General features: G+C 33.4%; 1 protein-coding gene across 10 annotated transcripts in view; it reads right to left on the bottom strand.

Moving 5' to 3' along the window:
• The window catches only part of Diaph2 (diaphanous related formin 2), an 831,690-nt gene that overhangs the window by 351,633 nt on the left and 453,894 nt on the right, over positions 1 to 26,163 (bottom strand). The window lies entirely within an intron of this gene.

Raw genomic sequence — 26,163 nt, forward strand, 5'->3', positions numbered from 1 at the left:
AAACCACATCTGAGGTACCCAGGCATTATATAGCACAAAAGAATAGGAAGGGAGGGAGTAAGGGAGGAATCCTGACAAAAATTTCACAGACTTGTCTCCTTTCTCAGAAAGTTCTTTCTGGTTAATATGGTGCTTGGAACCACATCGTTCTTCTATTCTTCTAAATACCACTGTTACAAAACTTCTAGTTAACCACAATTATTCATTACCTTAGGTTCACATATGGCTTTTTGTAAGCCATCCTTTGCCTGGCCTTCTCCTATTCAACAGAGTAATATCTTCATTCATCTCTTGAACTTGCTTATATACCTGAATTATTTACCCAGCTTTTCTCTTCCTATATGTACCTAATTTTAAATTCTTCCACACCCCTTCTTCCTTATTTTTAGCTAAAATAGCTGCCTTGGCTCAGTGAAGAAAGAGTAATTTTGCCAAGTCCTCTGGCTGTTCTTTACCTTTCTTCATTTCTTAGCTTTCCACTGGCACCCTGTCCACACATGCTCATATATATCCATGAAATCCAAAATTGGATTACTAGCAAATGTAAATGATGGTGGCAATCTCAAAGCAAAAAATGCAAAATGCAAGAGTTACAAAGATTTTACACCACTCAACAGAGAGAATGCTTGCCATGTCACATGGTGTGGCATAAATGTGCTCTATTACCAAGTAAAATGTATTGAAATTATGTTTCTAATGTATGCACATATGACTGTAATTAAAATGCTCTGTAGCACTGTAAATCCAAAGTAATTTAGAGAACAACCTCCGTTGCTTTTACTGGAAAACCAACATCTGTCTGTTATTAAAGTTATGCAGAGCAAAGAACTCAATTAATTTCATTCCTATGGTGGTTAAACTATGCACTCATTATTGAACAGTCTGAAGTTAAAATCAATTAAAACAATATAACAAACTTCCAGTAATTTTTCAACAACTAAGTTTATCTAACTCCCCCTTGCCTTTCATCCAAAGAACTACTAGCTAAACAGGCTAGTCTATTGCCTCAGCTTCCTCCACTGCTGCATACATTATGTAAACTCTTCCAATCTACCTTTTACATTCTCTAGAACCTCTTCTGCTCAATGTGACCAATAACTAATACTAGCACCAAACTTAAAAACATGATAGCAGTTTATACTTTTCAACTTCTTCTTGGAAGTTGATGGTGTTGTTTTACTCCATACTATTCTAAAAAATGCTTTCTTCCCTAGGCTCCTAAGAGGTAGCACCAGTTTTGTTTATCCTCACCCTTTTTCTAACACTCTCTTTGCAAGTTCCTCTCAACTCCCATCCTAGATGTAGGCATTATTCTCTATGATTTTATCTGTAGCCTTTCTTGTGCTCCAAAAACTATGTGAATTCACCAGTTATCTTTTTGGCAACTTCCAAATATCTCTCTGGAGGTAGGAACTTTGGCTGCCTAAAATCTCTACCCAGAGTATGCCAGCACTATTTTAAACCCATTCTTAGTTTTCACCCTGTCCTCACAGTCCACTCCATATTATTCATAACTTTCTTTTTTCTAAAAAGAACAACAAATTTCAACAATCTTGGCTCAAATCTTTATACTTGACTTTTTTACTACCTTATCTCATATATTTTGTCAACTGCTGCTTCTGCTACCAAACTAAGTATACTTAATTCACATTGCTACAAAGAAGTAATTCTCCATGTCTCACAAGAACAATAATAATAGCTAATTAACTGTTTTTCAATTCTTAACCATTACTCACCATTCCTCTTATACATTTTCAAAACTGGGGCCAAAATAAGTGGCAAATGATGATCATATTCTCTGTTAAAGACTGGAAATTCCTATTATATGAATTCCACATCACCATGAATTAAGTTACAGTTCTAAAAATATGTATGAACAAAGCTCATAAGCATGTGGGTACAGTGGGGTTTCAGACAGGATGAGGCCATTTCTGGTAACACTCACCTTTAGAAAAGGCATATATTTCATTCTAGAAACAAACAGAGCACACACCTAGCATAGGTAAACAAACAAAGAAAGGACATAGCTTCTGTTGGTCTATATTCAAGGGTCATAATATCAGGAATTAACTATCCTGTATAATTAGAGGGGTTTTGTTATTGTTGCTTTTGTGTGTTACTACTGGGAATTGAACTCAGGGGTGCTTTACCACTAAGCTATATCCCTAGACTTTTTTAGTTTTTGTTTTGAGACAGGGTTGCTGAGGCTGGCTTGCAATCCTCATGCTTCAGCCCCATGAGCCACTGAGATTGCAGGTATGCATCATCACACATGGATTCTGGATGATAATTATCAAATGATACTCAAAATGTGGAAGCAGAACAAAAGACTGGAAAGAGGGCATCAAGGTGATGCCTTTACCTTTCATGGTTCTCCAGTGGAATGGGTCAGGCCTTGGAGCCTATGTTACTCCAGTATTAGTAAACCATTTTGTTTAGGTTTCTAATACCTCAACCTCTTTCTTCTTTAGCAAATGTATGGATATAAATACCAATCTCTCTCAATTGTGTCACAAAAATGAAGAACCCTTAGCCCTGTCCCATGCTTGTGTGTACAAAAAGGTCTTCATGAAGTTATATAATATCATACTAAAACCAAGAAGTAGCATGGATTATGCAAAATGACCAATGCCAAATTACTGGCAATTCTTTACTAGAGAAAACCAGTTGGGTGATAAAGTAATGAAATATTTCTATTTTATAATGACTTTAGGCAAATTCTCTCTTGATACCATTGCGGGAGAGGAAAAGGCAGATGCACTAGAAAACAGTACAGCTGGGTAGATTTTAATTTGGTTTAAAATTAAACTTGAAGACTATTAATTATTAGATTGGTGTCAACCCAAGAGGAGGTTTCTTCTAGTAGTCAGAGGCATGTCTTCTTGTTCCTATCTTTTTCAATATATTGATGAGTTAGAAGAAGTTGTTTGACAGTACACATGTTTCATTTGTGAATAACACAATACCCAAAGGAATTGTTAATATGCTAGGTGGCAGAATTGGGATTCAAAATTTGGAATAGGTAGCAACAATGAATTTAAACCAAAGAAAATTAAATTTAATAAGGGTAGACACAAATCTTACAGTTAGTTTGAAAAAAAAAATCAGACAATAGCTGTGACATGCCTGTAATCTCAATGGCTTGGGAAGTTGAGGAGGATGATTTTAAGTTGAAAGCCAGCCTCAGCAACTTAGCCAGGCCCTAAGAAACTCAAAGAGACCCTGTCTCCAAATAAAATATTAAAAACAGCTAAGGATGTGGTAAGTGGTTAAGCACCCCTGGGTTTAATACCTGGCACACCCCTATAAAAAATAAAATAAATATTAATTACATAGGTCTAGGATTTGGGAGACTAAGTTGCGCGCAGTTTTTATTTTTTTTAAGTGAAACAGAACAAAACAAAAAGAAATAAGGTTTTTAAATAGCCACAGAGTCAACATGCGACCCAAAGCAAGACACAATTACCATAAAAGCTATAAATGATAGTCTGTCATAGATAATCTAGAATGGGAACCTATATTTTCTAAAGAATTGACATTTTACCCTCTAATGTATATATAATGTATTGCTCAAACATTAAGGTAAAATCTTATTTGAAGTATTAGGTTAAATAATACATACCATTTTAGGAGGGGCATTTACAAATCATAACAAGTGAGAACAGGAGCAACTGACATTCTGGAGAGGTGAATAATTAAGGAATGGTTGACAAAGCTACACATACATGCTATGTATAAAAGTACTTTGGAAAAGCAAACAAAATGGACAGAGTTTCAAATATCTGAATAACTATTATGAGGAAGAGGTAAGACTCAGATTCTGTACTGTTTTCCACAATGGAAATGAATGGAGAGCTTACAGGAAGACGGATTTATATTAAATACAAAGAATGTATTTATAAGGGAGTAGACACCCACATAAAGTAAGGAATTCCATGGCACCAGACACTGATCTCTCAAGGGTGTTACAGAAAGTAGTGATGCTTTAGAAAAAGAGATTAAATTAGATGATCCTCTAAGGTCTCTCTAGCAATCAAGATTTCAAGATTCTATGAAACAATTATTAAACGAAACCATAGGGGAACCACAACTTCAATGTTTTCAACTGGTTTGTAATCTGCTACTTACTTTGGGTGTTGCACAGACAAAATTCCTGACTGCCCTAATATTTTGAATTCATTTGACAATTATGATTGGTCTTATCATATCATATATTTTTAACCCAATTCCTGAGCCATATATTCTTTACCCCAATTGCCCCAGGTAACATAGGTATATATATAAAATGGCTAGCTGAATTTAGAATTTTAGCTTATGACTACAGAGTAGGCATTTTCTCATGTGAAGTAAGGGACAAAAATCTTCCTCGATAGACCATGAACTGAACAGTTAAGTTTTATATCCTACAACCATTTCCTCCATTACTCTTTGATGTTATGTATGTATACACGTGCATATCTATGAATGGCTGTATATATGCAATCATATGTGTGTATACAAATGTCTTTATATGTATATATATAAATTACATGACACAATAATAAAGATGAAGAGAAAGAAGAGAAGTAGTGACAACATAGTCATATAAGATATAATATATTGGAACAAAGACAAGGTACTAGCTATTTCCAAATTGAGAATTTGGAGGGAAGCCCTTATTAATGACAAAAAGACAAGAACAGAAAGAAAAAAAGGAAAACAAAAGCTCATAACCTTAGTAACAGATGACTCAATACAAAAAGTATAAACAGAGCTCCATGGAAATATGATTTACTCCAACATAATACTTTTCATGACAATCATCTAATTATTTGGCCACAATTAGAAATATTGCTTAAAGAGGCTGGGGTTGTAGCTCAAGGTAGAGTGCTTTCCTGGCATGTGTGAGGTACTGGGTTCAATCCTCAGCCCACTATAAAAATAAATAAATAAAATAAAGGTTAAAAAAGGTTGGTTAAATAAAACCTCCAAAAATGGAAAAATTCACCTGGTATCAGGTTATAGCGCTACAAATCAACAGAAGCTAGTCAGAACTTAATTGTGCATTGGTAAATTACATTTTGCTGCTCATTAGTATTGGAAGATTAGTACATTCAGTTCTATATCAGAGAGCCTACAAAATACAAATAATATCCATTTTCTTTCTCATTTTTTGTTGTTCATGCAGTACATATTTATCTTAATGAGTACATGGCTTTTTAAATGATAGTTGTAAAACAAAATAGCACTATTTGCATTTCAGAATAATCAGTAATACCCAGCTTGAATTTTGTCCAGAACAAAAATGGTGCTAAAGAGAGTCTGTCTCATGCTAATCAGTTAAAAAATATGAAATTATAGTTTCAAAAATCTGCTGCAAAATTACAAAAATGTTTCTTTCATGTGATATTAAAATTTAGGATAGACCTAGTTTAATATTATGAAGGCAAAATAAACTATGTTTGCCTTTCATAAAGACTGCAATCTATACAAATCTGACCTCACTATATTATCACCCAGGACTTATTTATCCCCTTACAATGTGATTTCTGCCCTTCCCAATCTACCAAAATTGTTGTTGCAGCAACAGACATGTGACCTAGGCCAGAAAATCCAGTGACCTACTTTTTCATCCTCAGCCTATGTGCTTTCTCTTTAAACTTTTTTGTTGATTAATCCCCTCTTCTTGAAATCTCTTCCACAGGTTTTCTTTTTTAATATTTATTTTTTAGTTGTAGTTGAACACAATACCTTTATTTTATTTATTTATTTTTATGTAGTGCTGAGGATCGAACCCAGGGCCTTGCACGTGTGAGGCAAGCACTCAATCACTGAGCCATAACTCCAGCCCTTCTTCCATAGGTTTTCTAAACATTGCTTAAGCACATTTTCCCCCACCCAACTTCTTTGACTTTTCCTTCCCTAGTGATTCTTATTTATATAATTAAATTGAACAGAGATGTTTCTTTGTCCTTTCCTTCTCACATTCTGTGCCTCAATGATCTTTTTAAAATCTCATCATTTTAATCATTACCTTTGTAGGGAAAGCTTCAAAATTAGAAAAGTATTGACACCCACTCCTCTCCTAATTCAAACACCATATGTTTAACTCCCCAGTAAGCAATTATACCTATATACTTGGTCTATACATCAAACCAGAGAAGTTAAAAAATAATTTCTCCCCCAACCAGGATCCTTCCTCCTTTTATTTTTTAAAAAAGGACAAAAACACATCCCTATTCAGAAAGTTGTTCAGGTTCAGGATTGTCTTTGATCTTTTTCTGTACATATAGAAAAATGAAATACTGTTCAGTCATACTTCACAATGTTGAACATACTTCACAATGTTCTTCTTTTTTAAAATAGTTTTTAGTTATACATGTACACAACATCTTTATTTTTTTATATTTATTTTTATGTGGTGCTGAGGATTGAACCCAGTGCCTCTAATGTGTGAGGCAAGCACTCTGCCACTAAGCCACAACCCCAGCCCTTATTTAAGTTCTTCTTTTTGAACAATTACTATAAGCTAACAATTAGTTTCTCCTTCTTTAGTATTTTCTGCATCCATTTTGTTCATATCTTTCAGATTGTTCTTCTCCAAACCATTTCTAATATTCTTTTCCTCCTTAAAAATCATGCAGTGGCTCCCCTTCTGCCTTATAAATAAAATCTTAAATCCTTATCAGGACATTTGAGGCCATTCTGATGTGGTTTTCAAACTTCATTCTCAGTGCAATTTCTATTAATTCCATAATCATATCCTGCATTTTAGCCAAAAGGGACTACTTTCTTCCTCTCAAAGTTTACTCACCCTGTGTCTGGTTTTAACATGTTCTTTCTATACTAAAATTCCAACCTCTCTGTCCTTTATCATCCTTAGCCAACATGGGCCAAATCAAGATCTCAACCTACTGAAATCCCAAGTGATTCCATCATTCTGTTGGCCTTTCTCCTGGTCCAAAGCTAAAAGTTATCTCCAGCTTCAATAAACTCCAAAGGTGTTTCATATACTGCATTTCCGGATCTATTTTTATTGTTAAGGATATTAATAAATGACAGCAAGTAATAAGAGGCAAAGCAAATGGTTGATTGATGACTTGTGGCATAAGAAAAGGGCTTGTAAACTCTTTGTAACTATCTCGCAGAACATATCAACATATGATATTGTAAAAATTAAATTTACAGCACATTATTGGTCTTAATCTTTAAAGCACATTCAATGATAAAATTAACCTATTTGTAATACTTTACTTTGTAAAAGACTACAATTGTTACATTGAACAAAACTAGAAACAGGATCCTTGTCATTATATACATAATACACACATTAGTAACCCCATCACCACCAATTACACCAATTTCCTAGATGTATGGTAGAGGCTGAGTTGATATAAAGCATTTAATAATCATCTTACTTTGCTTGGACTGCTATAATGGAATAAGACATTGTAATTTATAGACAATAGAAAAATTGCTCCTCACAGGTCTAGAGGAAGCTGAAAAGTCCAAAATCAAGACATTGAGAGGTTGAATGTCTGGTAAGGGTTCTTCCTGATTCCGAGATATCACCTTTTTGCTGTGTCCTCCAGAAGGAAAAAAAAAATACTGTATCCCTTACATGGCAGAGAAAAACAAAAGGAACTCACTTACTAGAACCCTTTTATAAGGGACCTGATTCTATCCATAAGGGCTCTACATTCATTACTTAATACAAAATGTTCCATCTCTTAATACCATCCCATGGTGATTAAGTTTCAACACATGAGTTTTGAGGAACATTCAGATCATAGCAGTAGTGAAATAAGAGTGAACAGAAATGTAGTTGTGTCACAGGAAAAGATTGTTTAATCAATGTCCTGAAAAGCTCTGTGTATACTGGTCTTTAAAAATTAATAATAACCATCAATATGAAAACAGCCATGATTATTTTACATATCTTAGTTTAACCATCTTATATATTCTATTCACCATTCTCTGAGAAACCCCTAAACATTATCTAGACTTTTAAATTATATTAGGTTGATAACAATGCAGGGCAGATAAATACAGCTATTGGTAAAAAAGCAGAGCATAGAGTGTTTATGTCATTAGTCAAGGTAAGGAAGAGCATCAAGGTTTCCTTACTCGCAATCTAGGGCTTTATTCAATAGACCAAGAAGAAAAGGCAATTAGCAATTGACTTAAAAAAACTTTTCTTTAAGGAAGATTTTCAGAGCTATAATAAAAAGGAATGTGGGAAAATAAACAAATTTATAAGCAAATTTCAAGTGCCAATCATTGATTCTACACAGTGTTTGAAAAAGCTGTAAATGAAGGAGTACTCATTGGGATTGGGAGATAGAAATAGGAAAGAAAACAGGAGAAAGAAATGGGGCATAAGGGAAGACTTTCATATAGGTATTTTGTTTTGAAGATAAATTCAGAACTTAGTTAAGTCAGGATGTTAGCAGAAGAATTCAAAGTCAGAAAAGTATAAAGAAATTCAATTTACAAAGTGGAGCAAGTTGGGAGGGAGCACAACCCAGTGCATAAAATACTGGAATGTGAAGAAAACTAGATTCTAATTCTATCTAAGCCATTTGCTATGTGCTATTTGACAAAATTATTAAAATCATAGGACCTCCGTTTCATTACTGGTAAAATGTGATAGGAGGAGACAGCATCTCAAAGTCACTACAGCACCAAGCATATGTGAAATTTTAATATACCAGGTCAGTTCCAGTTGGATAAAGGAGGACTGGAAATTGCTCAAAGCCTATAGTTATAGCTACATTTGATAGTGCTGTCAGATCCTAAGGAATAGATGGAATCTAGAATCTAAATTCACTTTTATTCAAGCAATCAAATTTTAAACAATAATCATGAATAGAAATATTTCTATGGTATAAGAAAGCCTAAAAGTGAGAAAGAAAATGGGTGTTTAAGAGGAAAACTAAAGATAAAGAGGAGGGGGGAGGATGAGCAAAGGTTAAAAAAATAATCAAGTAGTCATAATGGATCATTACTAGGTGAAACTATAGGGGACCTGCCAACCATTCTTAAGAACAATGGATTCTATTATGAATGGTAGAAGTAATTTGTTTTACTTACCATTTATGTTACTGTGACCAAAATGCACAGTAAGAGCAACTTAGAAGTGGGAAAGTTTATTTGGGGTTCACAGTTTTAGATGTCTCAGTTCACACATGGACAACTTCAGGAAGCACATCTGGGGGAAGAGACCAGGGCAGGTAAACTCCCCTCATGGTAGAGTCAGGAAGCAAAGGGAGAAAAGGGAGAAAGGGACCATAGGGATGATAAATTCTTCCTGGGCATGCCCCTAGTGACTCACCTCTTTCATCCAGTCCCTACCTTCCTACAGTTACCAATCAATAACTCCATTCAAACTAGGATGAACTGATCATGTTACAGATCTCACAATTCAATCATTTACTGCATTAATAGGAGCTTTGGGGGATAACTCATATTCAAACAATAACATAAAAGAAAGAAACCCTCATTTTATGTTTCTTCTCTAATCAAGAGGTTCCTAATTTTATCTTTCAACTCCTAAGTCTTGGAGTGAAGGAAATTCACAGAACATAATAAAATATAGAAACTACTAAGCACTCTATTTGGTGACATCTGAACATAGCTTGTGAAGGATAACTCCACCAATTGTGGTATGAAGTAGACAAGTGATTCACAAATAAACACCAATGAAGATATGTTGTCAGTTAATTTATATAGTCATCATACACCTGGAAAGTAACCGACTTTTCACACATCTTAAGACTGTAAAAATATTTTTAGTTTGGCTGGCACTAATCTTTGCAGTCTTGTCAAATTCTCAAAATGAATTTACCAGAGCAAGTAGCATCTGGCTAAACTAGTCACAGGCAGTTGTCAGCTAGTTTACTGTAAATTGTCAGTAGAAATGACCAAAGGAGGGGAGGAGTTTTAAAAGACTGTGCCTGCAACATAACAAACACTTTACTACAAATATAGTAATTAATCTCCATGCAGGCTGACATCAATGCTGCAGATAATATCATTTGCCATTCAAACCCTAGCGTACTGCCATTCTGGCTGCTAGCAGAATCAAGAAGGCAGTTGAAGTATTTTACTGAGAATGGAAGAATGCAGTCCTTTGAAAATTTTTCAGTTGTTCATGAATTTCTTAAAAGCAGAGTTCAGAAGACTTTAAAAATACTTCTTCTCCTTTTTATTTAACAGGTCAAATAATATTTTATATTTTTCTATGTAAGGCAGTATAGAACTATGGCACCACCTATTGTGACATTACTTAAATGCTGATATCAAATGACAGACTATTAGATACTGAAGGAACAGCACAGGGAATTTGCTATTCGAGGTAAGGGTAAGTGATTATTTTCTTCAACAGTTCCTTCTGAGACCATAATTCTATAAATGTCATTTGCAAAAAAGAAACCATAAACCTGTTACAAACTCTTTCTTAATATTTGGAAATAGGTTGCTAATGTCATGCATACCTGTCAGGTTGGTTGTAGGACTACTGGCATAAACATTCTTTCATCCAGGTGGTCAAAACTGTGATAATGGTTACTATAATTCTTTGGCTAGAAATCTTCAAAGAATTCAGAATAACTCCCTCCCTCCCTACCTTTGCCCCTCTCTCTGTCTCTCCCTTATTCCCTATCTCTCCCCTTCCCTCCCTCCCTCCTTGCTTCTTTCCTTCTTTCTTTCCAGAAACACATGTTAGTGTAACAGGCTTATCAAACAGCACCAATACAGCCTTCTCTAAGTCATTATTCTCTAAGGAAAGAACAGCTCTAAGATGTTGTTTGCAAATGTCAGGTTAAACTGGTTAAGGCACTTCTCCTTAATAAATATTTTAAAGAGGTTGTTCTAATTTGAAGTTTAGAAAGCAGGATCAGTCAAAAATAATTAAAATAGCACAATGGAATAAAGTATACTGCAGTTTTACTAACAGCTCTTTAAAACAGACACAAACTCTTAGAAATCTAACTCTAAGAATTAGATTTCTTAAGAACCCCACAGTCGATAATTTATTATTTAAAACTAATGTTTCAAGGGAAAATAGATTTAGAAGCATAAAGGAATCAAATTATTTTATGAAAGTTCTTATAAATAATTTCCCCTTAATATCTACGACAACTAAAGATATATTAACCTAACCATCTCTCTAACCATCTCTCATAGTTCAGATAAAACATTTCTTAGTCACAATGATGAAGATAGACAGATGCAAATGGTGAGAACACGAGGTCAAGGGACTACTTCTATAAAATGGGCCAACTGTGCTGACTTCTACATGCTTTCTTTTCCAAGAAGCAACTTATCTGCAGCCCTGCCTGGCTCAGGTATACAGGATATGTCACATTCCTCAGCAAAACACCTGTTATCTAAAGGAGAAATACAGACTTGAAATAATGTTGATAAGAGGAACCCAAGTTACCCTGAAAGGGGAGGTTTTGTGACCCTTTTTCATAGATTAGATCCTGAAACTCGGGGAGATAAGAGTAATTCCTCCTAAACATAAAGTCTATAAGAATTTATGATTAAGAATCCAATTAGAACTAGCCAGCATGGGCCCAAGTGACCTAGAATTGTCACAGCAGTAGGGACTTGGAAATCTGATCACATACTGCTGTCAAAAGTCAAGAGGTGTAACTGGGTGGGACCCTCTGGAAAATTCTCTGGGATTCTCAATAAAAGTAGAGTACAGGCAAAGCATACTGTTCTGCTCTCTGTGAGGACCCACACTCTCCCTTGAGAGTGTTCCCTTTCCTTTTTCCTATCCCTTCAATAAACTCAAGCCTACTACTCTGAGTGATATGTCTGAAATCTTTCTGACTTAATCATAAGGATCAGGGTTTGAAGGGGATTCTTCATGCTGTCTCAGTTTCCCAGAAAGCCCTCATCCCTGTAACAACAAAGTAGTATCTTCATCCATAAATACATGGGCATGTACTCCTAAAACCCAAATACAATTTCTCTCATTTTTTTCTGTATTCTAAAGCTTTATTTTCTTTTGGGGGCTTCTCTTAGACTTAAATTTCAGTATACTGAAGTGGTTAAAAGTCTTGAGGCCTTTGACTATTTACGGAAACTTAGGCAAGTAAGATAATGTCTTTAAGTTCCAGATAAAAAGCTGATCATCAGAGTTCTAACATCTTGTTTTGTTAAGGTCTTTGTCCTTAGCATGTATAAACATGAAAGAAAATAAAACGCATGTAGAATTTAATTGAATAGTCAAAATAAATACAGAAATAGATGAAAGTTCAATGGAAGAAACTTTACTTCCACTGTGGTATTCAGAGAAACCTACTTGGAGAGAATGGGAATTTAACTGAACTCTAAATTATGGATTGGATATAGACTTACAAAATACTGAACACAGGAAAGCTTGGTAAAGAGAATATCATACAGAAAGGAGTAGAACTAAGCATTCTGTGAATAGTGAAGAGAAAGTATTTCAGTTCTCTGGGAGAACAGAGTCAATAATGAGAAGTGTAGAAGATGATTTAGAACCAGAGGACATGATCTTCAGAGCAAAGTGTTTAGAATTTAATTGTTAAGTAGCAGCATAATTGGTTCTACACATATGCAATAAAATGGAGTACTATCATGTGTAATAAACTCTTCATATGAGCCCTCTTTTCATTATTTAAAATAATTTTAGATAGTTTTATTTTTCCCCTTGAGTTTTCAAGCAGTGCACTCTTACTGAGAAGAAAATCAGAGGCTATATAAAAGCATTAAAAAATTATCTTACTTATTAGTGTTTGAAATACATACAATGCTTGAAAAGGAAGGTGAGAGATGTTTCTGCAAATATTAATGATATCCAAGTCATTTGGCCTTTAGTAAATCTAAACTGAGAGACTACACCTGATTGTCAGTTATGTTTCTAAGCAACATTAACATCATGTAAAGCACCATCTACATTGACCCTTTTGCTGGAAAACACAACAGAAAACTTCAGAAAAAAAATATGTTCTTAAATTCTGATGAACATTCCTCAGGATAGTATACAAACTGGAAAACTAGAGTTTAAGTAGTTTAAGGTAAAGAAAGAGAAAATGCTTACACTTTTTGTTTTTTCAAAAAATAGAGTCCTCTCCAAGATGATTCAAATTTACTTTTTAATTCTAGAAATGTATTTCAATCTTGATTCAGTAAAATATTAGTGTAACATACAAATAAACGTTCATCAGATACACAAACACACAAATAGGCTTGTGTTTGATTCTAGAATGCATACAATGTTTGTATTTATAAAGGATATATGGTATAACTTATATTGTATGTCCTACAATTCAAGAAAATATGGAGAGTGTCTGATTTAGATTTGCTATAAACAACTGCTATAATTCCACCTAGATCTTCTCTATGGATGGGACCTCAACCTGGCAGAGAATTTCCCTTCCCTCCTAACAATTACTTTTTTGTGGCTGGATATTTCTCTTCTTCCACAAAAACCCTGCCAACCGTTGCTATGGGAGCAATTTTTTCCTAATCTCTCTCTTTATATGACATGGATTACAGACCCACCACCATCAGAGTATTTTCTTCTTGACATATCTCAGTGGACTAATAGTCTAAATTACTGAGAATATACCAATGAAAAGACAACACTTACATTTTCAACACATTGCAATGTTTTCTAAAAAAATAAGGTTACAAACTGGACAATGACCTCAGAGTCTAATGATAGGATTTGGGCTGCACATAAACTATAATACATAACATAATGCTATATTAACATTAAAAATCATGAAGAATATCACTGAGAAGATAAAACATTGTATACCCGGTAATTGAAGAAAATCATAGTAAATTGGTCTGTCCTGTATTTTAATTTTTTTTGTTTTGAAAACCAATTTTAAAAATGCACAGGGAAAAAAATACCCAAGTGCTGTGAAACCAAAACATTAATACGGTTCCAGTTGAATGGTTGGATCATAGAAAATACCTATTTTCTTCTTTTTAAGTCTTTCCTTAATTCTCTACAATGGACGCTATTACTTTTGTAATAAAGAAAAAGAAAAGCATTTAAAGAATGTGGTTAAAATCTAAGTGTTTAAAGAAAACACTTGTCATTATGAATTCTTCCCTTTTTCTTCTCTATTCGACCTCCTCCAATCTGGCTTTGATCCCCACCACTCCAACTCAATAGCACCTATGGAGTTCATGTTGTGAGATTTCATATTTAATTCACAGATTTAATTTTACTTGACCTCATTTTATATCATAAGTTTCATCAATTCTCTCCAATAAAGACTTTCTTCATGTGGCTTTTACTTAAATAAAATGTTGTTTCCCTGGTCATCATTCTGTCCCTTTTGTTGGTTCCTTTACAGGTCTCCCAGACCTCTAAACGTGATAATATCTCAGGTTGGACTCAAGGCCTCTTCCCTTTTATCATCTATCACTCTCTTCATAATTGCTACAGTTTGGATCTTAAATGTCCTTCAAAGGCCCTTGAATTAAAGGTTTTACCCTCAGCATGGTGCTAATAAGAGGCAATGGAAATATTAAGAGGTAGGGCCTAGTGGGATGTCTTTAGGCCACTGGGGGCATGCCTTCAAAGGGGATTATGGGACTTGTTAGTGGGGGTAACCACACATACACTGATAGGAGAATGGCTAAATAAATTTTGCTGCATATTCAACATATAGTATGGAATCCTATGTGAGAGGTGAATGGAATTCAGATATGAACTAATCTTATCAATCTCAGAAATACGATGATCAGTGAAAAAAAGGCTAATCACAGACTAATGCATATTTATGATTCTATTTCCCTAAAGGTTAAAACTGAGCAAAGTTAGACACTATATTGTTTAGAGATATGTAATATGTGGCAAAAGTAAAAAGAAAAAGAACGGGGTAATAGACACATAGTCCAGTACAGTGGTAACCTTCAGAGTCTGGGGAGGAAAGTAGGATATAAGAACAACACACAGGAGCCGTGCATGGTGGCACATGCCTATAATCTCAGCAGCTCCTGAGGATGAGGAAGGAGGATCCCAAGTTAGAGGACTGTCTCACCAACAAAGTGAGACCATGTTTCAAAACAGAAAATAAAAGTAGCAAGTGGTTGTTTCAAAACAGAAAATAAAAGTAGCAAGTGGTTGAGCATTCCTGGGTTAAAAAAAAAAAAAAAAACACATGGGGCAGTATAAGGATACATATGAACTTTTATTTCTTCATTTGAGTGACAAAGATATTTAAAGATTCACAGTATTAAGAATTTTTCACTTGACCATCTTGCCATTTTATTGACCTCTCACTGATTTGCAGTATTCATATTACAAAGGCTAATCATGAATAATAAAATAATCTGAAAAATAAGATAAGATAAATCTAGGTAGAGGATGATAGGAGAGGAAGATGAGGCAGGAAGGAAAAGGTAAAAAATGTAGGACATCATCAACAGGGAGATTATCTGTATGTTTGTGAATAAATGAGATGGTATGGAGGAGAGAGGGAAAGAGGAGAGGGTCCAAATAAAAGAAAAAGGAGTTACCTGCACAGAAATCCCAAGTAAACAAGGCTGACTTTATTTAAAATCATCATGAAATTGCAAAAGAAACACCTAAAAAGAAATCACATGACTTGAAGAATTAAAGCCCTTGACAAAGAAGGTTTCACTTCTAAAGTTCAGAAAGAAGGAAGTTTATAAATTTACTGAGGACGTCCTCTCTGTGAGGCACTCTGCTAGGTACTCATTTCTATCATGACCTAGCCACACCTGGTGTATCTTTGCAGCCTCTTCTTACACCACTTTCCCTTTTCCAAGTATTTCCTAGTTCACTTGCTTCTCAGGGGCTAGAATAGCTAAGCTCTTTCTGCCTAGAGGCTACTTTCCTTGTTATTCCCCCTCCCTGGAAATCCAAAATATCACACCCTTAGGGACATTCAACCCACCCAACCAAATCAGGAGCATCTGTCATATAATTTCACAGCACTCATCCCATTTCATGAGTACATATTTATGTTTCTACTTGTTTGTTTTCTTCTTCCCTTTAAATGATAAACTCCAAGATGGCAGGAGTTATATCTATCTAATCCACTATGAGGCAGGAGAATAATGACTCAATAATATCAGCTGAATAAATGATTTGTTGGATAATAATCCATTGAATATTTATAACAATATTGTAGAAAAGATATTATCTATATGTTATAGAAGAAAAATATAAGGCACATGTGGATGAAAAACCTCATCTAACATCACATACATAGTTAGAAAACACACAAGGTGAGATTTAAATGTGTGTCTTTCCATCACAGAACTCATCACATCCTATTCCTATGCAGAACCTCTTCCGATTTTATTCCCCAAATCCAAAAAACCTTAAAGGGAAAAGTGTTATTTCTAATACAGCTTCTTCCTTGCCCACTTTTCAGTTTGAAAAATAGGAATTCAAAGAAAATGATTGTTCCATTGTTTGGAAATAAACTGATTCTCAAAGTGTTCCATTAATATTGTAAGTATCAATATGTAATCCTGTCAATATAATTTTGAGTACTTGATATGTGGTATCTCTATTCAGTCAATCTATAATAAATTTTCAAATCATTTTCCCCATTCAATCATTATAAGTTGTTAACATTTGGGAAACACAGTAAGTAGGGTATCTGTAAATGGCTAAAGGCAGATAAAAGATAAAGAGCCTGAGCAAACTCTAGCTGCTGAAGAGTTTTTCTGATTTTTATTCTAAAGTAAGTAAAGCAAAGTATAGAAGATTAAATGAAACAAATTTCAAAACCCAAAACAGTATCTGGTAAGTTCAATTTCAGTATACCCATACAGAAGAATTCTGGTCAGCCATGGAAATTATACATTAGAGAGAGATTTAATGATAAGTTTGTGCTCTCTTGCATAGAAAAAAAATAGGTACATTAAGTTGATAATCCCAATTTTGTAATGCATGTATCTGTGTGTGTTCATAAAGTAAAGATTAGATATATACACCAACATGTTACTAGTTATTTCCAGTTTGATAAATTATACCTACTTTCTTCTTTATTTTTTTATGTAAAAATTGTACTAAGTAGCCTAAAATATTTTAGTAACTAGGGATATTAGTTAAATTTTATTATTTATTATTATTTTTTGTATTGCTGGGAATCAAATACAGGGTCTTGCATGTGCTAGGCAAGCACTCTATCACTGAGCTATAGTCCCAGCTAAATGTGAACTTTATAATAAAAATGTGTGATTAATTCAAAAGATTACATTTCTATTGTTTTTAAATCTGCTAGCTACCTAAACAGTGGCTATGGATTCATATAAAATTTCAAACTGTTAGTTTAACCTTTCAATCCTGATGGCTTTCACTAATCTTTGGATATTATTTTGTTTTAATATTGATATATTTCTGAGTGTCTTTTAAAAGCCATTACTCAGTTGGGTAGACAAAAAGTATTTTGGCCTATGGCTCCAAGACAAATTCAGAGTTCTTGGCTATGAGGACTAATTAGATTTGGGGCAGAAAAGAAAGTTTTCTTTTAACAGAGTTAATCAGTTACACAGACAGACTTAATATTTATGAGACAGTTACTAAAATTAAGGAACCAGAATACATTATGGTATTCAAATATTTAATAAAATAAAAAAGTGATATATGTTTGGGAAGGGATGCATAAGTAGTTAGTGTTTGCCTAGCATGAGCATGTGTGAGGTCCTGGGTTCAATCCACAACACTGCAAGCACAAGTATATTAATTAATTTGAATGTTGACTACATATTGAATCTCACAGTCATCACCACCACTACAGGTTGAAAATGCATATGCCAACCTTTAGCCTTGGGTGACGTCTAAAGCTGAGTTATGAACCCAGCTGAAATAGTGGGTTTGTAATGGAAATGCTGACGATCTTAAGTATAGCAGCCCGAACAACACTGACTATAATAAAATCCTTGTTCAGATATAACTCACATAAAAAGTAAAAGCCAAGGGCTGTGAACAGCTCAGTGTATTTAAGCCATTTTTCAACACATTCGAAATCCATGTACTTCTGTATTCCTTTCAAAGCAGTACCTGATGGTTTTGCAGACTTCTGTGTTTTGGTTTTTTAAAAAATCTGTGTATATTCATATCTCCTATGACTCCCTGTGAATTTTTTTTTTCCTTTATCTTTAGCTGGTGAGACTGCTAATGTAACTTTTATGAAATAAATGTTATTTTTGTCTGGTCTTGCTTTACATTTTTAATATCCTAGGGAATGGACTTGTTCATTGAATTTGGAGAGATAATAAAGGGGCTCACCAGATTCTGATCTGCAAGGCTTGTTAAAGTGTCTCTGTGTTAGAAATGTCAGTGTAGAACTAAAGAGGACAGTATTATTTCACCATATTATTTTAATTAGCACTTTATTCATTGCCCCCATATCAAAGGAGTGATTTATTTTCTTTTATGCAAATATTGAATGATAAAGGAAAAAAGGAAACCAAGCACTTCAGTAAAAAAGAAATATACACTAGCAAAATCAACAGTTATAGTTGCAATTTATTTATTTACTTTTTTTTTGCAGTGTTGGGGATCCTACCCAGAGCCTTGTACATGCTAGGCAAGCACTATACCACTGCCCTACACCCTAGGTGCAGGTATTTATATTTTAATTAAAATGTTACAGTATTCAACCACTCAGAGCCACACACACACTGCACATTTTGATAGCTGGCTATGAGCACTGGTGAGAAGAACATTGATAGTCTGAGAGAGAGTTGGTGCTCTTGTATGTAGATACTCCCCCCAAGTCTAATTTGCACAAATGGAATTCAAGAATCTAGTGAATGAAACAGAATTGATCTAACTGACATTAACTATTATTAGAACAATTTGATAATTACTTATAGGATACAGAACTCTATATTTCCTCTAATTTCAGATGTTTGTTTACAATTTAAACAATGTCACATTTAAATGTGAATATGGTCTTAAATATAATCTTGCAAATACCTTCATTAGTCACATTCATTTTCCATTTTCTCAAACCATGGAAGACCAGAGTAGCAAAAGAATGAAGATGATTAACTGATTATGGTTCTTAGAGAAGTAAGCATAAAAATTGTTTATGAATATGTTTCTTTTCATATGTAATAAATTGTGACTATATGATTTTATACAATACTGTGTTCAGAGAGGGTTACTCAACCTCAATTAATAACTACAGATAATTAAATTATACTTTATACAATATTTGAACTTCATAAGCATTTAACATCACAATAAGGTTCACAATATACTTTTATGTGCTAACTACTTCAAGTGTTAGTAAATCAGAGAGAAATAATTAGTTTGAGAAAGTGAAAAATAGAACATAAACTACAAATATGGTAACTGAATATGCTATCCACATTTTTTAGAGATTTGGTCAGGCAGAACAAACATTTTCTTTCTTAATATTTCCAAATTTAATTGATGATATTAAACATGAAATAACAGCTAATTATAGAATCTTGATTTTACTTTTCAGTGTTAGTGGTATGGCACTGTTGATATTAGAAATAAAATTAATTTATGGAATCATGTATAATAAGAATAGATACAGGTAATTTCAAATTATAACATATATTATTTACATGCAGTATCTGAATTCAAATATTAACAATTGTTTTTGCAATTTTTCTTCCCACTGGTGGCTTCCTCATTCACTACCCATGTCACATCCCAAATAAAATACATATTTAAGTCCTACATCATTCCCGACTCCTATCCTTTCTAGTTTCACTAATATAGCTCCTCAGCTTATACTAAAATTGGAGGTTCCAGATCTTGAAGGATATTATAAAGCAAATATTTGACTGTATTATTAAAGAGTTCAAATTGTGTCTGTAAATCATTTAAAAAGAAAAACCCTTTCAAGGTTAGCAATATGTTTCTTTCTGGGAGTTGTTCCACATTCATTACTTAGTTAAGACTTGACAATATGGAGAGTTCTACAAAAGAGATGCATGGATTAAAAAAAAGAGTGAAAGAGGAAAAAAAAATTTAAAATCAGTGATGATTTTTGTGTATTCCTCCCCAGGAGAGAACTATATAAACCATGTAATAGCTTTGGTGCTGGAGCAAGTGTAATTCAAGATTAGTTGGTTATCTGCATGCAGATGGAGTTTATTAGGTATGTACTGTAAATTCACTATTCTAAACTTTATGTTGGTAAACAGCATTTTCCAAGTGAAGCAATTAGCTGGGCTGGCATTTGGCTCACTTACTTTGGAAAGAACAGCTGTCTAACTTCATTGTTAGCAATGCAAAATGTTAGAGATGTGCTGCTTACTGCCACACTGCAATGGTGTCAGGCCTTTGAAGATGTTACCCCAATCTTAACACAAAATCCTTGTTGGTAACTGTTGACCCCGCTATCCACTTTTTTTTGTGGATAGCGGGGTCAAACAGTGGATAGTGCTATCCACTATCCACAGGATCTCTACTAAGATTTAAACTGTGTCCACTTCCTGAAATTGCCTGCCTATTTTAACTACATTGAGAATAATTACATTTATTTATATGAAAATATAATCAAAATATAGGCATATACCTCAGTCTTCCTTCTTGAAAAAAGCTCTAGTTTACAAGTACATATTTGGGTATAAGCTGAAGAAACTTTCAACATTCACAGTGTGAACTTGAGGACTTTCTTTGAATTTTCCAAACTCAGTCTCTTTTTCTAGAAAACCATACTTAATATAATACCTGGTACTTGGTAAACTCTTCTGAAATAGTAGTAGTTATTATTGTGCCTATTAGTTATCAGAAGTTGTATAACTAAGTGAATAAACAGTACCTGACATTCACATTAGCTTTGGGTTTTCTGCTACAAACACTAGCAGAATCTACTCCTTTAAAATGAACTAAAAAGAAAATGCTTTGTTATCATTTTTAATAATATTTTCAAACTATTTTTGTTTGTCCCTAAACTTTATCAGCAATTATTTAGACTATTCAATTAAATTCTACATGCATTTTCTTTTCTTCTATGTTTATACATGCTAAGGACAAAGACCCTAATAAAACAAGATGTTGGAACTTTGATGATCAGCATTTTAATATAAGATGATGATTTTTCCATCAAAAATTGGAGATGTAATTCAAAATGAGATGAGCCTTTATGATTATATAATATTCCTGAAAGACTCCAAAATGAAAAACAGTATAAGAAAACATAAAGAAAATAATATTACTAACATCATAAACTATTTCAGAAAGTTTTATGATTTAATAAGTGAATTTTGATGTTTATTTATTTTTGGGTTTTGGCACTATGTATCAAACCAGGGCCTATGACTGAGCTACACCCTCTGTTACAAAACTTCATTTTAAAAGTGGTAATGGAGGGAGATCCTCATTGTTATACAAAATTACATATAAGAGGTTGTGAGGGGAATGGGAAAATAAACAAGGAGAGAAATGAATTACAGTAGATGGGGTAGAGAGAGAAGATGGGAGGAGAGGGGAGGGGAGATAGTAGAGGATAGGAAAGGTAGCAGAATACAACAGTTACTAATAGGGCATTATGTAAAAATGTAGATGTGTAACCGACGTGATTCTGCAATCTGCATTTGGGGTAAAATTGGGAGTTCAAAACCCACCTGAATCAAATGTATGAAATATGATATGTCAAGAGCTTTGTAATGTTTTGAACAACCAATAAAAAATAAATAAATAAATTTAAAAAAAGAAAATAATGTTTTATATTCATTATAAATCAAAGAAATGAAGTAAAATAGTTACATATATGTCAATAAGGCTTAATTAGACATTGGTGGGTTTGTTTGTAGGTGCCTGGAAACTCAATTTAAACTGCACAACCAGATTTAGAAGACGCTTTTAAGGTCATCAAAGCTAACATCCCACCTAGTAAAGGCATTCTTTCTTACTATATCCCTGACAGGTGGTCCAAAATACATCACTTTATGGACAACATGCTGTAATTTTTGTTGCTGAACTTCTTTAATCTGGACTTTATTCATCTATGAGTCCAAATAAAGTATAACACTAATTTCTTCTCTACTATTAGCTAATATTCAAGTGAACTAAAATTATTTTTAACAACCCAATTGTTGGTAATCTAGGACTTCAAAACCCAGTTATTTGGTGACTGCTTTTAGAAACTAAATGGACCTCACATCTATCCTTTTGAAAATATAATCTTAGCTTCAGTTCTTGCTCTAAGCTAAGAGACATCAAGTTTGAATCTGGTTGTTATTCAAATTCACTGTTTTATTTTTGAGCTTTTTGAGATGATTTCTGCATATTTGAATCATTTAGAAAATTTTAGAAATGTTATTATCAAGTAAAGAATTCTAAGGCAGGTCAATAGAAATCTTCTATGTTGGCTTCCACCTCTATGAACATTCTTTGGATACAGATGACCAGCTATGAGATGACATCTCAAACCTCATTTCTGCATTACACTTACAAAAATTATTTAAGAGCCTAGTTGATAGCTATGTTGTGTAAATGTAAAAATTGTATGAGTCTGACTGTATTTTAAATACTCTAGGTTATCTTAAAGTTAGAGGAATAGTAGGGGAAATAAAAAAAATAATAAAAAAAAATAAAAGTGAGATTAAACACGTCCAGTGTAGTGGTGCACACCTGTAATCCCAATGGCTCAGGAGGCAGAGACGGGAGCATCATGGGTTCAAAGCCAGCCTAAGAAAATTACTGAGGCCTTAAGCAACTCAGCAAGACCCTGTCTCTAAATAAAATATAAAAAATGGCTGAGATGTGGCTCAGTGGTTAAGCATCCCTGGGTTCAATCTCTGATACAAAAAAAAAAAATTAATGAATAATGACACTAAACAATAAAAACCAGACCAAAATCAACTGAATTAATATCATTATACTAGTTTGAATAATATATTATTATTTATGTATAACATCCCTAAGGCATTTACACATTGAATATCTGATTTTGTTTTCCTAATCACCTTCAGAAAAAAAGTAGGCTAAAAATTACCAACTCTATTTTTCAAATTTCAAATGTATACAAATGAGGTATTAGGAAAATGAAAGGTTTGATGGCCAAACTATGATCAAATAAGAAGTGGGTGACTTAGCTTAAACTAGAATGTGTATGTTATCATTCACATTAGCAGGTTTCTTTCAGATATGACTATACCAAAATCCTTTGCCACAGAGTTAGTTTCCAATAGGAGGCAAAGTTTCTTACTTACCCACTTCTATGAATCTACAAATCATGCCAGCTCCCTTTTATTTTACATGGAAATACTACTATTAAAAGAATTTGGGTCATATACAATCAGCACATGGAAATGTTATATTCTCCACTTACTAAGCTTGTCCCATCAATTTCTAAGATCCAAATTTCAGCAAAAGACTCCAGTTAATTTCAGGAAATCACAATAGCAGTGGTAGCCCCTAGGATATAGTCCTTGTAGTCAAGTTAGTTTTGAAATGCATAAAAAGTGGAAAATGTGGGCAATTGTTTAGGTAGTTCTCATGATTTTCTAATACTGATCCAAATTCCATAACCTCTATTTCCCTACACCAGTCTCATGCTTATTGATTAATATATCAGAAGGATTGGTAGTGGTGAAAACTGTAGAAATGCAGCAAAGTTAAAGCAGTAGGTTCCACCTATTGGCATAGCAGTACAAAGGAGTCTTCATTCACAGAAAAATTTACCTTTTTTTTTTAAATGAGTTTGCTATGTCATCAGAAATTTTGTTCTTTCTTCATTTCATCCATCTTTCCCTACTTCCCCCTTCACCTTGACCATACTACTCAACATCAGTCATTTAACCTCCTATATAAAATGTGTCCCTATGTTTTACATCAGGAGTCAATCAAATTAGGCCACTTAATGTATGAAAATTTACATTCTTACAAACTACCTTGAATACCTAATAAGATAAAACTGGCCAATATTATCATATGTTGTATTTCCTGACATTGAAGTAAAGGCTCAATAATTAAAACAAAACAAAATAGCAATGACAAGTTTTCTTGGTGGAAATTTTTAATTCAGAATGTGCTAAGGACACATTAGAACTGAATGACACATAAGACAACAATAGCATAATATTATTGATAACAACTATGGTAAAGCCCACTGTGATATTTAAATGGTATATAATGTGGTTGATAGGTGTATTTTTTTGTTTCATTTTTTTAAGAAAGCAAAACCATCTACTCTTATACTAAAGATGATTTGATAAAAGCCTTAAGTGTCATACACACAACTGCTGAAAAACAATAATTATTTACAATAACATCAAATCATCTTTGACAGCAGCTGCCTTGTCAGATGCATGTGATCATTGTAACAAAGCATGCATAAAAATAAGAGAACCTTTTGAATTAATATGTAGTTCTTTCCTCACTTTTCATAAGTCATTACACATTTTAAAATTTTGAATGACTGGCATTTTAAATATGCCTTGTTGAAGTCCAACATACACTCAGAAAAAGGTAAATAAGTAATTTGCTGAATGAATTTTCACAAGCCACATAGACACATGAACCCAGCATTCAAATGGAGAAATAGAACATGGCCAGTCCCTGAAAAGCCCTCATATACTAACCAACCCCAAAGATACCTATTAATAATGATTGCTTTTGTTTTAACCACTTTTTCAAAGAATATTTTTTGAAGATCTGTTTTTTTCTACTTGTTGCTTAAAAGGTAAGAAGTAGAAATTCTATATCCACAAGTATAATTTAGGAATCCCCGATACTTATAAAGTTTCTCGGTGGGTTAAAGAAAGAAGGCAGCTAGTTTTAGGTTGATATTGAGCAAGCATTCATAGACTGAATTTATTATGCCAATCTCAGTTTAACTATTCTTACAATACTTAAAAAATTATGCATTTTTAGGATCTCTTACTGTGTTGTCTTATTTTAAGGACACTTGGTTTAAAAATCTCTTAGAAGTGACTTGGTGAGAGTAAAGAAGAAAAATTATTAAAAACTGGAAAATTTTACATAAATATATATTTAATTTCCTAATCTTAATGGTATTTCCCTAAATTTTATAACATGTTTTTGGAGTTCATATAATAGAATGCAATTAATTCAGCAAAAATGGTTTGAATTATTTTAAACAATATATACAAAAAAAGTCCAAAGGAAGTAAAAATATTAACTTTAATTACAATGATGCAATAACACATGGATTTATTTTTATTTGGATTGCTTACATATAAGTAACGTCAAGAAATTCTACTGATATTTTGTCACATTGGTACATTATCATTCTGTGCTTTTAAGAAAATAAGATTAGAACTCAAAGTTCGAATCTTTTAGGGAATCATAGAGATAGGCCCTGTAAGTTAAATTCTCTAAAAACACTAGGATTTTCTTCCAAAACTAAATTACTTTCCAATGAAAATACCAGTACACAAAATACATTTTTTTCAGGAAGGCATTAGAATAAAAGATAGTAGCTGTTTAAACAGTTAGTTACACATGATATTGGGACAATCAGCTCCTATTAAATTCTATGAGACTTGGATGTTACTTAGTACACCATGAACCTCTACTATTTGGTGGTTGCCATTAAGTTTAGGTCCTCTCCATTATTAATTCAATTTTTTCAAATTTTAACTTTCTCTTTGAAAGGAATAAAACATTGTACATGAAATATTATGAAGTCCCACTGTTCTCCTCATTCTAACTTACCTTATTTTCCCTCTTGCATTTATACAGAACAATAATTGTTAGACTGCTATTTTCTATTTGTCAACTTCCCACAATGTCTTATTTTGAAATATGCCTGTTGTACTAAAATAATTTGCTATTATTCAATTTAAAGAGCATTTATTAAGCACTTTGTCCTGGGATGCTGTGCTAGCACAGAGACTGTAAGGACAAAAAGGACATAGCCCTTGAAACTAAGGAATTCAATCCAGGAGGTATAGATAGAAGCAAACACTTTTAAAAATGCTAATGTGGTATATATTATATTACCAATAAGGATACCATGTAGCTATTTACCCAAGGGAAGTAGTAATTCTGTCCAAATGGAGCTAGAGAGAGGACCAACAACTACATAGAGGAATAGCATTTATAATCCCAGGTTTTCTTTTTTCTAGTTCAGTATTTACTTTCTTTTTTTTCCAATATTGGATCATGCATCTCTGTTGTATATTTTAAACCACAAAGGAAGTACAAATGTAGCTGAAATATAAATTTTATATATATATATATATATA

The sequence above is a fragment of the Marmota marmota genome, unplaced genomic scaffold, assembly GCF_001458135.2.
Source record: "Marmota marmota marmota unplaced genomic scaffold, marMar, whole genome shotgun sequence".
NCBI classification, from domain to species: Eukaryota; Metazoa; Chordata; class Mammalia; order Rodentia; family Sciuridae; genus Marmota; species Marmota marmota.